The 14,254-nt window shown below is 35.8% G+C and overlaps 2 long non-coding RNA genes across 3 annotated transcripts; both read left to right on the top strand.

The window, feature by feature from the left end:
* Nucleotides 1–339: 339 nt before the first annotated feature.
* Nucleotides 340–13,936, top strand: LOC126876285 (uncharacterized). 2 transcript variants are annotated; one of them, XR_007694050.1, is made up of 3 exons: nt 340–388; nt 6,651–6,855; nt 13,786–13,936. It is a non-coding gene; the product is annotated as an uncharacterized LOC126876285 (long non-coding RNA). The 2 variants fall into 2 exon arrangements; XR_007694049.1 differs by lacking the exons at nt 340–388; nt 6,651–6,855 and adding exons at nt 6,602–6,649; nt 12,916–13,120.
* Nucleotides 1,980–3,019, top strand: LOC126876287 (uncharacterized). The gene is made up of 3 exons (XR_007694053.1): nt 1,980–2,087; nt 2,173–2,402; nt 2,947–3,019. It is a non-coding gene; the product is annotated as an uncharacterized LOC126876287 (long non-coding RNA).
* Nucleotides 13,937–14,254: the final 318 nt, after the last annotated feature.

The following is a 14,254-nucleotide window of genomic DNA, read 5'->3' as shown; positions in this document are numbered from 1 at the left end:
TTTATATATTTGATTTGAATGTAATTTAATATATTATTTTTACAAGATTTATGTTCGATATACATATACATTTATTTAGTTACTATTCTCTGCTTATTTCATACGAATTTCATAGTCTACAGCCTACTTTATCTATTATGTGTGTAACCTAAAATCATTGGAATAATTATTCTTGCATCAACATTAATGTACGTGCCAAATAATACGTGCAGTACACCTTCATACGCTATTGATTATTTCCTGTAAATGAAGAATTTTAATATAATGTACAAAATATATAAAATTTAGCATTAAAATTGTCGCACATATATTTAAAAATTAATTGGATTAAAGAATTTTTCAAAATTTCTGAGAATGTAAGGCCAACGTAAGATTTTACACGGAACTAGTTTCCATTTTCGCGCGTAAGACTACGTCATAAAGACAGAGGAGGGGGTATAGACAGCGGACTTCAGACGCGCAGCGTAGACTTCCCTTAGTCATCTTACGACTGTGCTGTGAGGAGGGTGTTTTGCTCGGTGGTTTCAAATCCTTTGTGTGCAGTTGTGTGAATCTCTTCTGTATTGTTCTACAACAAACAGGAGCCGGATACAGGTTGGTATACTTTTTACTTACTCAATAATTAGGTGAAATAATTGAGAAAGCATGGCGAGGACAAAGAAGGGACTTTCGAAAACTAACGCCGACAAGCCAGAAACTGAACGGTTACTAACTTGGATTGACGAAGTTCGCCGCAAAAGATCAAAGTGTCGCCGAAAGCGCAGACGCGATTTACGGATTGAAGCAATGCTGACGTGCGCTCTTTCCAAAGCTAAAAATGATTTACGCATCCGGCGATTATCAGCAGCTTCAAAATGGCAGAAATTTAAAAAACAATGCTTGAAGAAGAAGGTAAATTATACAAATTATGAGCTCTACAATGGTGAGGACACGGAAAATCCGGGATCGTCTCAACAGAATCCCCGGGAGGAGCCATCGTGTCCTGAATTGGGCAGTTCAGACGATGTCGTGTCTAAGTTGGCAGAAATAAAAATAACGTTGCAACGCTGAAGTAGCGGGAAAAATGCAAGCGATCAGGTTTGGAAGACCTAACTGTGACAAGAGGATTTCTCGCAACGTTTTATCTACCAAATGCGTAGAAATTTCAACAACTATATGGAATCTCGAGCGATTACGGAGCACCGCGTATTACGTCGGTGCTGCAAGAATAGAAATTGCATTACTATCTTGATGTATATATGGATATTTTCTGGTTGCAGTCTCACCGTTCGAGATGGCATTGGGACAAGCGGAGGGAGTTGGTGTTCGCAACGATGCTGAAGCGTACTGCACGCTCGGGGACCCCATGTTCTCCAGTCTCTGCGCCTTTCGTTGGCTTAGTTTATATATTATATTGTATGCATTGGTTTGGTAATATACGTAATAATGAGCGTTCGAAGTATGTTCGAAGAGTGTTTGATCCGATATTTTTTAATTTCAGAAATATATACTTTGCATGTCTTATATTTTAAAGAAAATTTGTATAGTACATTTTAGCTTGTAGATTTAGTAGTATCGTTTCTAATATTCGCTCCATTATTCTGTACGTCAAGATTTTGTATATTTGCTTAATGTTGATTAACAGTTTTGTAGACTTTAAGAAATGAAATGAAATTAATAAATTTGGAAAATGTTTACAATTTTTTCTGCAATCTTCTAGTTCATATTAATGGCAAAAGTGCTTTTCTGCCCCGCATACTACACATAACAAAATTCTGTCGCAGGCAAGAGACCCGTACATGTACCCAGGCTGTTGGCCGTCATCGGCAACATTATTTGGCCTGTCTGTGTATGAGATAAGGAGCGACGAGAGAGGATTGGTACGGCATAAGGAAGGGGGGAAATGTGTTTCTTTTTAGAAAATCGTGCATGAAGTTTTCTGGCTGACGAATGGGTTGCACCATGATCAAGTTGTACATAAACGTCTCATCTCTCCACACTTCCGTATCTTGAACATCCAAGCATCAACTAATTCGAAAATCGTCTGACGCGCGATACTCATAGGCTTATTGTGACGAACTACAGCTAATTGTAGCAAATCTTATTTGGTGGGCTCTAATACCTTTCGTACGTTATCTGGGCAAATGTGTTTTCTCATGTCCGGGAAAGTTTTTTCATAGCTTGTACCACCAGGTTGTATGGGAGTTGTCGAAGCACACAAGACAAGCCTCCGGTGAATATCAATAAGGAGAGACAGCGCTAGGGGTAATGGCCCCCCCTAACGCCAATTCAATAGTCAGGAAATATTAGGACTGGCTAGAACTAGAGAACGCGTGAAGGGGGTGCAACTGAAGTTAATTCATAAGAGAATCCTGGAGCACCTCTGTCATACGCGTCGGGTGGTCATCGTGGAGTTTTAGTCGGTAAGAGTCCGACACTACTCTGCTGTTACGCAATTACTGCAACAGCGGAGTGTCCATGAGGATTTCTCCACGTAAAAAAAAAAAAAAAAAAAAAGGTTGTATGTTAGTTACTCTGGCTTATCAATATGCCCTGTTCAATGTTGGCCAAGCTGAATAATGTCACAGGCCTCTATCTTCCTTAATAAGAGCTGTAGGGGATCGAATAATGAGACTACCAATATGTGTACTCGTTAGTGTATTTAAAACAGATCTTGTCGCGAAACGATATCTATACAGACGTTTAGTCACAGTTTATACTGAATCGTTTGCGATCACGTTCGTTTAGTCATAATCGTCAGAAGAAGGTCAAAAGATACAAATTCGTCTTGTTTTACGGTTACACGTAGCGGCACCATTGTTTTCCCCGGAGTTTATAATTCCTTACAATTCCTCTCGATATTCCGAAGCAAAACAACAACATGGTTTGAAGCAAATTCTAACTCTTATGCCGCTACAGAGCTTTTTGAGGTATGGAGTAAATTGAATGCATCTTTGTTGAGTCTAGATGGTCCAGAATGGCGAACTACCGCAAGTAGAGCAACTAATCGAAATAATAGACACGCACATATACGTAATATGTTTAACATGGATAGGAAATTGCTTTGAAATTTAACAATCATTGCAATAATTACGTAGGTTCGGAAGTCGTATTACTAGATACTTATTGTAATATCGTAAAGTAATTCGAATTAGAAATCAGTTGAAAATAGAGAAACCGTGTACGTCGTGTTTCTGTACTTCGTTTACATGCAAGAGTGCCTACGTGAATAAAGGCACGTAGTTGGTAGTTCTTACATAGGTATGAGGGAAACAATAGACAACGTTAGAAGAAGGACGGTTTCGCTACGCAAGGCGAGTCGAAAAGTGTGCGTGTTGCGAGAATCAGAGCTAATTGAGTCGTCGAAGAGTAGAGTCGTTAGAGGTATCGAGTCGTCGAAGAGTAGAGTCGTGAGAATTGATAGAGTTGTTAGAGAGAGAGAGAGAGTGTGTGTGTGTTAGATTCGTTGTGACGAGAGTGGTCAAATAACTGTAAAGTTATTTGATATAGATACGAGTATTGCATTTAGTTTCCGTTAAATAAATATCGTTTCCTGTCCAATTTATATTTGTATATTCAATTTAATATTAATAAATTGTAAGTAATCGGGAAAAGATTTCTATCCTTATTTTCCGATTTTACATTATTTTCACAGATTTCAATTCACTTATTCATTGATTGATATTAGGACAAATGAGGAACTTCGCATCTAGTTAGATTAACAAATAAAATGTATTGTTCCTGATAAATGGTATGCGGAATAGTATAGGAAATAAAAGACTGGTTTATATTACCGTTCAAGTGACTGATAGTAGGAAAGCAGTGATGGAACATGAGGCAACGTAATATAAAATTGAATCCCTGAGTATAGCATGCAGATAATATTTTGAGTGTTGACGGAGGACAAAATTATGCACATTCCTTTTTCGATTCCGAGGAAATACATCAGCGATGAGTCAGTTGTCAAAACACGATGGAAATTGCTCATTGTCAATTGAACAAGTTTGATATAATTACACAAGCTTAAGATTTAACTTGAAATTTTTTTGAAGAAATTTATTTTTATTATACCTGATGTCAAGCGCGGTATTAAGTATCATGCTTTTATAACTATTGTTTTAAATATTTTTGTGTTGAAATAATGTCGTTTGGGTGTCTGTTTTGTACTGGAGGAGTACCCGAAATAATTATACTCGTCGCGTACAGCTAAACAGCTACAGGCAGTTGTTTGTATTCCTGGAACGCGTTGGATTCGTGTTTGCATGGTACGTTGATTGGAATGACTTAGAGGTGGGTTACTGGGGGTGCGAGTAATTATGTTTCAGCCAGGATTGGATAGAGAACGCGTTTAATCGACGTTTAAAGATCCGCTTAAAATACACATGCTCTGGTAGTTTCTAATTGGATCGTTATATATGTCGTATACTTTCTGCTAAATCCGTTTTTGGGAGACATTAAGTTGAAAAAGGTCATATTTTTAAAGAGGGGGAGAGAGGTGGTATGCACTGGATAAAGGTAACAATTTTATATGAAGGATAATTATTGTAAACATTGAATATAATTGGGGAAAATTGAGAAACTGGTGCAAATTGTTGTATTATAAGCTGCAGGCTTGGTGCTGTGTCTATCTCTTATCACTTTAATACAATGGATGAGACATTTGTATGGCGTTTTTTGATAATGGAAAACGTGTTCGTGCTGTATGTTTTGCATTCAATAACAGGAAATGGTTCTGCAATTTCAGTGATTCAAAGTACTTGCAGTATAATGATAAGCATAATACGATATAAATTTGCATTTCATCCGGCTACGGAGTGAAATACTTGTTTGACAATGGAACAGATCATTGCTAAGAAAGGAAAAAACGAACAGATTGTGTATCTATAATCTATTCCAAATTAAGATCATCGTTTCACGTTTAATATTTTAGATCTGCCGAAGGTAATTCACATTTCATTGTGATGACCGTATACATTGAAGCTATATCTGACCTTGCTATTTTTTGTTATTTGCGAAAGTATGTAGGATGTATAATAGACAAATATAGGGAGGATACAAATAGTCTTAACTCTTCTGCAGAAGGAGAAAGAAAAATAAAGGGTGATAAGGAAATGGGCATACCATACAAATAATTTCAATATAAAGTCATTTTAAGCATGCTAATGAAAGCATGGTAAGCATGGTAGTGTTCAATTGTTAGAAATATGTAATACCCAAATATGAAATTTGTATTATTTAAGTGTTTCAAAATGTTGGGTATTCCTGGGTGGACACTTATAACTTTTGCTTTGGAAGTTGAAGAAAATTACATTTATGACGTGAATTTTGTAATAAGCCACCTGCTCTATGGGAAAGTCATATTGCGAAGGGCATCTAAACAAGTATGTATTGTTTAAATATTATTGCTTTTATTATACTCGCAAAAAAAGAAATAATGTGGTGTTAATACATTGAGTCATAAAGTGTTCAAATGCGTTGCGTCAAAATATTTATGACAATTTTTATATTTATAAAAACTTTGTCTTGTTTTAATTACATAAGTACATGATAGTTGTAACAAATTTTTGTTCCATCAGTTTTCCGGCAGGTAAAAATCAAAATATACTCATTGAAGTCAAATGTTTTTCAGATTGAAAATTGCAAATTTAATATAATTGTTTTACGGATTAAACAGTTTTCTCTTAGGTGGAATAATTACTTAAAACATATTACTTGTGCTTTTGATACGCTGAGAACCGAAGAAGATCTCGTTGATGTAAATTTAAGCTGCGAAGGAAAAAGGAATAAGAGCAGACAAACTGCTATTATCTGCATGTAGTACATATTTTAGAGATTTATTTAAGGTAAAGTGAAATTAAGAATTTAATAATTTGTTACTGTTAACATATATTTTGTAAATGATACTTATTCTATTTTACGAAAATCCATGTCAGCATCCTGTTATAATATATAATAATAATGTAAAATTCGATGATTAGGCTGCATTGGTTGATTTTATGTATCAGGGAGAAGTAAATGTAGTTCGAGAACAATTGGCTAGTTATTTAACAACCGCTGAACTGCTTGCTGTTCAGGGCCTTGCCGATGGTATAGGAAAAGATAATGATAGTTTAGTAGAGGTATGTTTTTCAAAATTGTTAAATATGATTAGATATTTTCTGCTTAAATTAAAGTAATACAATTGTATCACGTTAAACTGTGTTTCGGGATGACATTTTTATATGACGCAATTTTATTTGATACTAGTGCTTCAAAAAAATAATTAAAAGTCAACAGATCTTGTTTATATATTTGATTTGAATGTAATTTAATATATTATTTTTACAAGATTTATGTTCGATATACATATACATTTATTTAGTTACTATTCTCTGCTTATTTCATACGAATTTCATAGTCTACAGCCTACTTTATCTATTATGTGTGTAACCTAAAATCATTGGAATAATTATTCTTGCATCAACATTAATGTACGTGCCAAATAATACGTGCAGTACACCTTCATACGCTATTGATTATTTCCTGTAAATGAAGAATTTTAATATAATGTACAAAATATATAAAATTTAGCATTAAAATTGTCGCACATATATTTAAAAATTAATTGGATTAAAGAATTTTTCAAAATTTCTGAGAATGTAAGGCCAACGTAAGATTTTACACGGAACTAGTTTCCATTTTCGCGCGTAAGACTACGTCATAAAGACAGAGGAGGGGGTATAGACAGCGGACTTCAGACGCGCAGCGTAGACTTCCCTTAGTCATCTTACGACTGTGCTGTGAGGAGGGTGTTTTGCTCGGTGGTTTCAAATCCTTTGTGTGCAGTTGTGTGAATCTCTTCTGTATTGTTCTACAACAAACAGGAGCCGGATACAGGTTGGTATACTTTTTACTTACTCAATAATTAGGTGAAATAATTGAGAAAGCATGGCGAGGACAAAGAAGGGACTTTCGAAAACTAACGCCGACAAGCCAGAAACTGAACGGTTACTAACTTGGATTGACGAAGTTCGCCGCAAAAGATCAAAGTGTCGCCGAAAGCGCAGACGCGATTTACGGATTGAAGCAATGCTGACGTGCGCTCTTTCCAAAGCTAAAAATGATTTACGCATCCGGCGATTATCAGCAGCTTCAAAATGGCAGAAATTTAAAAAACAATGCTTGAAGAAGAAGGTAAATTATACAAATTATGAGCTCTACAATGGTGAGGACACGGAAAATCCGGGATCGTCTCAACAGAATCCCCGGGAGGAGCCATCGTGTCCTGAATTGGGCAGTTCAGACGATGTCGTGTCTAAGTTGGCAGAAATAAAAATAACGTTGCAACGCTGAAGTAGCGGGAAAAATGCAAGCGATCAGGTTTGGAAGACCTAACTGTGACAAGAGGATTTCTCGCAACGTTTTATCTACCAAATGCGTAGAAATTTCAACAACTATATGGAATCTCGAGCGATTACGGAGCACCGCGTATTACGTCGGTGCTGCAAGAATAGAAATTGCATTACTATCTTGATGTATATATGGATATTTTCTGGTTGCAGTCTCACCGTTCGAGATGGCATTGGGACAAGCGGAGGGAGTTGGTGTTCGCAACGATGCTGAAGCGTACTGCACGCTCGGGGACCCCATGTTCTCCAGTCTCTGCGCCTTTCGTTGGCTTAGTTTATATATTATATTGTATGCATTGGTTTGGTAATATACGTAATAATGAGCGTTCGAAGTATGTTCGAAGAGTGTTTGATCCGATATTTTTTAATTTCAGAAATATATACTTTGCATGTCTTATATTTTAAAGAAAATTTGTATAGTACATTTTAGCTTGTAGATTTAGTAGTATCGTTTCTAATATTCGCTCCATTATTCTGTACGTCAAGATTTTGTATATTTGCTTAATGTTGATTAACAGTTTTGTAGACTTTAAGAAATGAAATGAAATTAATAAAATTTGGAAAATGTTTACAATTTTTCTGCAATCTTCTAGTTCATATTAATGGCAAAAGTGCTTTTCTGCCCCGCATACTACACATAACAAAATTCTGTCGCAGGCAAGAGACCCGTACATGTACCCAGGCTGTTGGCCGTCATCGGCAACATTATTTGGCCTGTCTGTGTATGAGATAAGGAGCGACGAGAGAGGATTGGTACGGCATAAGGAAGGGGGGAAATGTGTTTCTTTTTAGAAAATCGTGCATGAAGTTTTCTGGCTGACGAATGGGTTGCACCATGATCAAGTTGTACATAAACGTCTCATCTCTCCACACTTCCGTATCTTGAACATCCAAGCATCAACTAATTCGAAAATCGTCTGACGCGCGATACTCATAGGCGTATTGTGACGAACTACAGCTAATTGTAGCAAATCTTATTTGGTGGGCTCTAATACCTTTCGTACGTTATCTGGGCAAATGTGTTTTCTCATGTCCGGGAAAGTTTTTTCATAGCTTGTACCACCAGGTTGTATGGGAGTTGTCGAAGCACACAAGACAAGCCTCCGGTGAATATCAATAAGGAGAGACAGCGCTAGGGGTAATGGCCCCCCCTAACGCCAATTCAATAGTCAGGAAATATTAGGACTGGCTAGAACTAGAGAACGCGTGAAGGGGGTGCAACTGAAGTTAATTCATAAGAGAATCCTGGAGCACCTCTGTCATACGCGTCGGGTGGTCATCGTGGAGTTTTAGTCGGTAAGAGTCCGACACTACTCTGCTGTTACGCAATTACTGCAACAGCGGAGTGTCCATGAGGATTTCTCCACGTAAAAAAAAAAAAAAAAAAAAAAAAAAAGGTTGTATGTTAGTTACTCTGGCTTATCAATATGCCCTGTTCAATGTTGGCCAAGCTGAATAATGTCACAGGCCTCTATCTTCCTTAATAAGAGCTGTAGGGGATCGAATAATGAGACTACCAATATGTGTACTCGTTAGTGTATTTAAAACAGATCTTGTCGCGAAACGATATCTATACAGACGTTTAGTCACAGTTTATACTGAATCGTTTGCGATCACGTTCGTTTAGTCATAATCGTCAGAAGAAGGTCAAAAGATACAAATTCGTCTTGTTTTACGGTTACACGTAGCGGCGCCATTGTTTTCCCCGGAGTTTATAATTCCTTACAATTCCTCTCGATATTCCGAAGCAAAACAACAACATGGTTTGAAGCAAATTCTAACTCTTATGCCGCTACAGAGCTTTTTGAGGTATGGAGTAAATTGAATGCATCTTTGTTGAGTCTAGATGGTCCAGAATGGCGAACTACCGCAAGTAGAGCAACTAATCGAAATAATAGACACGCACATATACGTAATATGTTTAACATGGATAGGAAATTGCTTTGAAATTTAACAATCATTGCAATAATTACGTAGGTTCGGAAGTCGTATTACTAGATACTTATTGTAATATCGTAAAGTAATTCGAATTAGAAATCAGTTGAAAATAGAGAAACCGTGTACGTCGTGTTTCTGTACTTCGTTTACATGCAAGAGTGCCTACGTGAATAAAGGCACGTAGTTGGTAGTTCTTACATAGGTATGAGGGAAACAATAGACAACGTTAGAAGAAGGACGGTTTCGCTACGCAAGGCGAGTCGAAAAGTGTGCGTGTTGCGAGAATCAGAGCTAATTGAGTCGTCGAAGAGTAGAGTCGTTAGAGGTATCGAGTCGTCGAAGAGCAGAGTCGTGAGAATTGATAGAGTTGTTAGAGAGAGAGAGAGTGTGTGTGTGTTAGATTCGTTGTGACGAGAGTGGTCAAATAACTGTAAAGTTATTTGATATAGATACGAGTATTGCATTTAGTTTCCGTTAAATAAATATCGTTTCCTGTCCAATTTATATTTGTATATTCAATTTAATATTAATAAATTGTAAGTAATCGGGAAAAGATTTCTATCCTTATTTTCCGATTTTACATTATTTTCACAGATTTCAATTCACTTATTCATTGATTGATATTAGGACAAATGAGGAACTTCGCATCTAGTTAGATTAACAAATAAAATGTATTGTTCCTGATAAATGGTATGCGGAATAGTATAGGAAATAAAAGACTGGTTTATATTACCGTTCAAGTGACTGATAGTAGGAAAGCAGTGATGGAACATGAGGCAACGTAATATAAAATTGAATCCCTGAGTATAGCATGCAGATAATATTTTGAGTGTTGACGGAGGACAAAATTATGCACATTCCTTTTTCGATTCCGAGGAAATACATCAGCGATGAGTCAGTTGTCAAAACACGATGGAAATTGCTCATTGTCAATTGAACAAGTTTGATATAATTACACAAGCTTAAGATTTAACTTGAAATTTTTTTGAAGAAATTTATTTTTATTATACCTGATGTCAAGCGCGGTATTAAGTATCATGCTTTTATAACTATTGTTTTAAATATTTTTGTGTTGAAATAATGTCGTTTGGGTGTCTGTTTTGTACTGGAGGAGTACCCGAAATAATTATACTCGTCGCGTACAGCTAAACAGCTACAGGCAGTTGTTTGTATTCCTGGAACGCGTTGGATTCGTGTTTGCATGGTACGTTGATTGGAATGACTTAGAGGTGGGTTACTGGGGGTGCGAGTAATTATGTTTCAGCCAGGATTGGATAGAGAACGCGTTTAATCGACGTTTAAAGATCCGCTTAAAATACACATGCTCTGGTAGTTTCTAATTGGATCGTTATATATGTCGTATACTTTCTGCTAAATCCGTTTTTGGGAGACATTAAGTTGAAAAAGGTCATATTTTTAAAGAGGGGGAGAGAGGTGGTATGCACTGGATAAAGGTAACAATTTTATATGAAGGATAATTATTGTAAACATTGAATATAATTGGGGAAAATTGAGAAACTGGTGCAAATTGTTGTATTATAAGCTGCAGGCTTGGTGCTGTGTCTATCTCTTATCACTTTAATACAATGGATGAGACATTTGTATGGCGTTTTTTGATAATGGAAAACGTGTTCGTGCTGTATGTTTTGCATTCAATAACAGGAAATGGTTCTGCAATTTCAGTGATTCAAAGTACTTGCAGTATAATGATAAGCATAATACGATATAAATTTGCATTTCATCCGGCTACGGAGTGAAATACTTGTTTGACAATGGAACAGATCATTGCTAAGAAAGGAAAAAACGAACAGATTGTGTATCTATAATCTATTCCAAATTAAGATCATCGTTTCACGTTTAATATTTTAGATCTGCCGAAGGTAATTCACATTTCATTGTGATGACCGTATACATTGAAGCTATATCTGACCTTGCTATTTTTTGTTATTTGCGAAAGTATGTAGGATGTATAATAGACAAATATAGGGAGGATACAAATAGTCTTAACTCTTCTGCAGAAGGAGAAAGAAAAATAAAGGGTGATAAGGAAATGGGCATACCATACAAATAATTTCAATATAAAGTCATTTTAAGCATGCTAATGAAAGCATGGTAAGCATGGTAGTGTTCAATTGTTAGAAATATGTAATACCCAAATATGAAATTTGTATTATTTAAGTGTTTCAAAATGTTGGGTATTCCTGGGTGGACACTTATAACTTTTGCTTTGGAAGTTGAAGAAAATTACATTTATGACGTGAATTTTGTAATAAGCCACCTGCTCTATGGGAAAGTCATATTGCGAAAGGCATCTAAACAAGTATGTATTGTTTAAATATTATTGCTTTTATTATACTCGCAAAAAAAGAAATAATGTGGTGTTAATACAATGAGTCATAAAATGTTCAAATGCGTTGCGTCAAAATATTTATGACAATTTTTATATTTATAAAAGCTTTGTCTTGTTTTAATTACATAAGTACATGATAGTTGTAACAAATTTTTGTTCCATCAGTTTTCCGGCAGGTAAAAATCAAAATATACTCATTGAAGTCAAATGTTTTTCAGATTGAAAATTGCAAATTTAATATAATTGTTTTACGGATTAAACAGTTTTCTCTTAGGTGGAATAATTACTTAAAACATATTACTTGTGCTTTTGATACGCTGAGAACCGAAGAAGATCTCGTTGATGTAAATTTAAGCTGCGAAGGAAAAAGGAATAAGAGCAGACAAACTGCTATTATCTGCATGTAGTACATATTTTAGAGATTTATTTAAGGTAAAGTGAAATTAAGAATTTAATAATTTGTTACTGTTAACATATATTTTGTAAATGATACTTATTCTATTTTACGAAAATCCATGTCAGCATCCTGTTATAATATATAATAATAATGTAAAATTCGATGATTAGGCTGCATTGGTTGATTTTATGTATCAGGGAGAAGTAAATGTAGTTCGAGAACAATTGGCTAGTTATTTAACAACCGCTGAACTGCTTGCTGTTCAGGGCCTTGCCGATGGTATAGGAAAAGATAATGATAGTTTAGTAGAGGTATGTTTTTCAAAATTGTTAAATATGATTAGATATTTTCTGCTTAAATTAAAGTAATACAATTGTATCACGTTAAACTGTGTTTCGGGATGACATTTTTATATGACGCAATTTTATTTGATACTAGTGCTTCAAAAAAATAATTAAAAGTCAACAGATCTTGTTTATATATTTGATTTGAATGTAATTTAATATATTATTTTTACAAGATTTATGTTCGATATACATATACATTTATTTAGTTACTATTCTCTGCTTATTTCATACGAATTTCATAGTCTACAGCCTACTTTATCTATTATGTGTGTAACCTAAAATCATTGGAATAATTATTCTTGCATCAACATTAATGTACGTGCCAAATAATACGTGCAGTACACCTTCATACGCTATTGATTATTTCCTGTAAATGAAGAATTTTAATATAATGTACAAAATATATAAAATTTAGCATTAAAATTGTCGCACATATATTTAAAAATTAATTGGATTAAAGAATTTTTCAAAATTTCTGAGAATGTAAGGCCAACGTAAGATTTTACACGGAACTAGTTTCCATTTTCGCGCGTAAGACTACGTCATAAAGACAGAGGAGGGGGTATAGACAGCGGACTTCAGACGCGCAGCGTAGACTTCCCTTAGTCATCTTACGACTGTGCTGTGAGGAGGGTGTTTTGCTCGGTGGTTTCAAATCCTTTGTGTGCAGTTGTGTGAATCTCTTCTGTATTGTTCTACAACAAACAGGAGCCGGATACAGGTTGGTATACTTTTTACTTACTCAATAATTAGGTGAAATAATTGAGAAAGCATGGCGAGGACAAAGAAGGGACTTTCGAAAACTAACGCCGACAAGCCAGAAACTGAACGGTTACTAACTTGGATTGACGAAGTTCGCCGCAAAAGATCAAAGTGTCGCCGAAAGCGCAGACGCGATTTACGGATTGAAGCAATGCTGACGTGCGCTCTTTCCAAAGCTAAAAATGATTTACGCATCCGGCGATTATCAGCAGCTTCAAAATGGCAGAAATTTAAAAAACAATGCTTGAAGAAGAAGGTAAATTATACAAATTATGAGCTCTACAATGGTGAGGACACGGAAAATCCGGGATCGTCTCAACAGAATCCCCGGGAGGAGCCATCGTGTCCTGAATTGGGCAGTTCAGACGATGTCGTGTCTAAGTTGGCAGAAATAAAAATAACGTTGCAACGCTGAAGTAGCGGGAAAAATGCAAGCGATCAGGTTTGGAAGACCTAACTGTGACAAGAGGATTTCTCGCAACGTTTTATCTACCAAATGCGTAGAAATTTCAACAACTATATGGAATCTCGAGCGATTACGGAGCACCGCGTATTACGTCGGTGCTGCAAGAATAGAAATTGCATTACTATCTTGATGTATATATGGATATTTTCTGGTTGCAGTCTCACCGTTCGAGATGGCATTGGGACAAGCGGAGGGAGTTGGTGTTCGCAACGATGCTGAAGCGTACTGCACGCTCGGGGACCCCATGTTCTCCAGTCTCTGCGCCTTTCGTTGGCTTAGTTTATATATTATATTGTATGCATTGGTTTGGTAATATACGTAATAATGAGCGTTCGAAGTATGTTCGAAGAGTGTTTGATCCGATATTTTTTAATTTCAGAAATATATACTTTGCATGTCTTATATTTTAAAGAAAATTTGTATAGTACATTTTAGCTTGTAGATTTAGTAGTACCGTTTCTAATATTCGCTCCATTATTCTGTACGTCAAGATTTTGTATATTTGCTTAATGTTGATTAACAGTTTTGTAGACTTTAAGAAATGAAATGAAATTAATAAAATTTGGAAAATGTTTACAATTTTTCTGCAATCTTCTAGTTCATATTAATGGCAAAAGTGCTTTTCTG

Source organism: Bombus huntii, unplaced genomic scaffold, assembly GCF_024542735.1.
Source record: "Bombus huntii isolate Logan2020A unplaced genomic scaffold, iyBomHunt1.1 ctg00000068.1, whole genome shotgun sequence".
Classification (NCBI taxonomy): domain Eukaryota; kingdom Metazoa; phylum Arthropoda; class Insecta; order Hymenoptera; family Apidae; genus Bombus; species Bombus huntii.
Note: the sequence above shows the minus strand (reverse complement) of the source record. Positions and strands in the feature narration are given on the sequence as shown.